This window comes from Arachis duranensis, chromosome 6 (assembly GCF_000817695.3).
Source record: "Arachis duranensis cultivar V14167 chromosome 6, aradu.V14167.gnm2.J7QH, whole genome shotgun sequence".
In the NCBI taxonomy this organism is placed as follows: Eukaryota; Viridiplantae; Streptophyta; class Magnoliopsida; order Fabales; family Fabaceae; genus Arachis; species Arachis duranensis.
The window spans coordinates 66731764-66735310 of record NC_029777.3 but is presented as its reverse complement, the minus strand read 5'-3'; positions in this window follow the sequence as shown (position 1 = coordinate 66735310).

The following is a 3547-nucleotide window of genomic DNA, read 5'->3' as shown; positions in this document are numbered from 1 at the left end:
TGTTCCGAGGGTTACCTGAAACGTGCAGCTCGGTCGTCTTAGAGAGGCCCGAGGTGGGGGGATTGATGACCCGAGCTTGATGTGCAGAGTGGTTGGTGGTTGTACCTGCAATGACACTCCGATGCTTAAGTTAGCATGGGTCCAAGCAGATATTGAGTAGAATTAGAGTGTGAGTTATACCTGGGTGCTCCAGTGTATTTATAATAGTTGGCCGTGATCTTCCCTGGATAAGATATTCTTATCTTATCTTATCTTTGGGAGTCTTTATCTCTATCGTTGTGGAACTGCCTTTTCTAGGCCCTTTCGGCCTTTAGGTTTTGGGCTGCGTTCCTTTTGATGGGCCTTCCTTGCTTTAGGGTCCGAGGTCCGACCTTTAGGCGTGGGCCTTTAGGGCGAGGTCGGACCTTCTATGAACTTGCCGAGTTGGGGAGCTCGGTCAGGGTATGAACACCATCTATTAGTTCTGATCATACGCCTTTAATTCTCAATGTTAAACCCAGGGGAATAAGGAGCAGATGCTTTAAATTTGAGGCTTTTTGGATAGACCATGTTGATTGTGGTAATGTCATAAGGAGAGGATGGAACAGTGTTTGTAATAGTACGGTTAACCATTGGACAACTTTAACTCGAAGGATGAATAATTGTAAGCAGGATTTGGTCAAATGGAGTAAGGTTAACTTTAAGAGGGCAGATGTCGAAATACAAAAACTTTTGCATAACCTTAAACAAGCAGATGAAAGAGAGTACTCGGATAGGCAATAACAGGAAATCAATGCAATGAAAGTGGAGATTACTAGACTATGGAAACAAGAGGAAAAGTTTTGGGGTCAAAGATTTAGAGTGAAATGGCTGAAATTTGGTGACAAGAATACTGCTTTTTTCCATACATCTACTATTCAACATAGGGATAGGAATAGGATTGAGAAATTGAAGGATAGTAGTGGAGAATGGGTGTGTGGGGAGAACGATATACTTAACCTGGTGATGAGAGAACTTTTATGTGGTCTAGAAATTTGCGGATAAATCCTCGTTGCAAGTATAGTTTCTAAACCTTCAAAAGTCCTTTCATATAAACGTTTTGGGTGTCACAAGTAACAAACCCCTTTAAAAATTGTTAACCGGGTATTCAAACCTCAGGTCATCTTCTCAAGGAACTGCAAAGAAGTATGTTCTTATTATTGGCTATAAAGGTTGTGAATTTAGGGTTTAGAAGGTGAGAAGCAAGTGATTTAAATGACAAGTAAAGTAAATGGCAATTAAAAATAAATAAATAACTGTAAAAACAACTTTTGGCAAGATAAGGGAATTTAGAGGTCTAACTTAGTTATCTCTCTCAACTATAATAAAAGTTGAATCTAAACTCCACTTGGTCAACCTTTACCAGGGCAAAGAAAAGTCAAGGGACTAATTAAATTGACCTTTGAATCCTAATTATTTCCTAAGAAAAGGTTGGGATTATTTAGGTTCAGCTCAATTAGCAAGATAACGATTATTAATTACGTTGAGTTTAATAACTGTTGAATTACTAAATTCTTAATCAGAACCAAAAGGGAAAAAAAGTAAAATTGCTGGAATAATAAAAATATCCTTAGATGGGAAGCAATGGCAATTTAATTCAAAGAGAATAATTATAAACTGAAAATACCTCAATTATCATTAAATAAAAATGTCATCAACAGCCAATTGGGCAACATCAATCAAACATAATAAAGGCTTCAGAGTAATCAAAATATAAAAGAGAAATTAAATAGTAAAAAGGAATATTAAACCTGGATCGAGAGTCACTCTAGAGGAATATTAAACCTGGGATCGAGAGTCACTATAGAAAGCTAAGAGAAGTCTTAAATCCTAATTTCTAAAAACACTACCTAAATCCTAAAAGAGAGAGAGAGAGGAGAGAACCTCTCTCTCCAAAACTACATCTAAAACATGAAAAGTAAATTATGAGAGGCCTCTTTATGAATGGATGCATTCCCCCACTTTATAGCCTCTAATCTGTGTTCTCTGGGCCAAAAACTGGGTCAGAAACAGCCCAGAAATCACTTCCAGCGCTTTCTGGTCCGTACAGGTCACGGAAAAGTGACGCGGCCGCGTCGTCCACGCGACCGCGCGGATTGGGTGTTGGCCAGGTCACGCGTCTGCGTGACCCACGCGTTCGCGTCGCTTGGCGTCGGGGCAACTATGGCAAATTATATATCAAATCGAAGCCCCGGACGTTAGCTTTCCAACGCAACTAAAACCGCGTCGTTTGGACTTCTGTAGCTAAAGTTATAGCCGTTTGAGTACGAAGAGGTCAGGCTGGACAGCTTAGTAGTTTCTCTAACTTCTTGCATTCCTTTCACTTTTGCATGCTTCCTTTGCATCCTCTGAGCCATTCATGCCTTTATAATATCTGAAAACACTTAACACACATATCAAGGCATCTAATGGTAATAAGAGAGGATTAATAATAAGCAAATATAAGATCAAAGAAGCATGTTTTCAATCATAGCATAAAATCAGGAAGGAAAATGTAAAACATGCGAATTGTATGAATAAGTGAGTAAAGAGTTGATAAAAACCACTCAATTGAGCACAAGATAAACCATAAAATAGTGGTTTATCAACCTCCCCACACTTAAACAATAGCATGTCCTCAAGCTAAGCTCAAGAGAAACTATAAAGAGATGAAGAGGAATGGTGAAATGTATGAAATGCAACCTATGAATGCAACTACATGCTAAATGTTTCTACCTACTTGGTTAAGAGTAAATAAGTTCTCCAAGACAAAAATAATTCAAATCCCACTAATTCAAATCATATAAAATAAGGACAGGTAAACTTGTGAGAAGATAGCTCATGAAAGTAGGGAACATAGAATCAAGCATTGAACCCTCACTGGTAGTGTATGTAACTCTAACTCTCAAGTGTCTAGGGTCAATCTCTCTATTCTTCTCTAGTCATACTTTCTAAACTTTGTTCTTCATCTCACCAATCAACAAATATTTAATGTACCAATGCAAACATCATGAGGTCTTTTCAAGGTTGTAATGGGTCAAGGTAAGGGTGAGGGTATATATATAAGGCTAAGTGAGCTAGTGAAGTGAATCCTTGAGTGGTCTAAGATCTCACCTAACATATACATACTATATAAAAAATTTAAAATTATACTTAGCTTCCCATAATTTTTCCTACTTTTGTATTACATGCTCATATATCAAATTTAATTTTGAATTTCGTCCCATGTGCATTGATCCTTTTTATTTTGCATTGGGGGTAATATTACTTTTTTTTGTTGTATCCCCTTATTTAATATATATTTTTTTTTTCAATGCACATGGTAATTTAATTATTTTGACTTCACATGAGCATGCTTCCCAAAAATTTTATTTTGAATTATTTCATTCTTTTCAACTTCCTACCCTTTGTTTTTATCATCCATGTTCCCAATAGGTTTCCCACACTTAAACAATTACACAACTTCTATCTTAAGCTAACCAAGGATTCAACTTGGGATTTTAAATTTGTTTTTCTTCTTAAGGCTAGTGTTGTGATTTATAGAATAAGA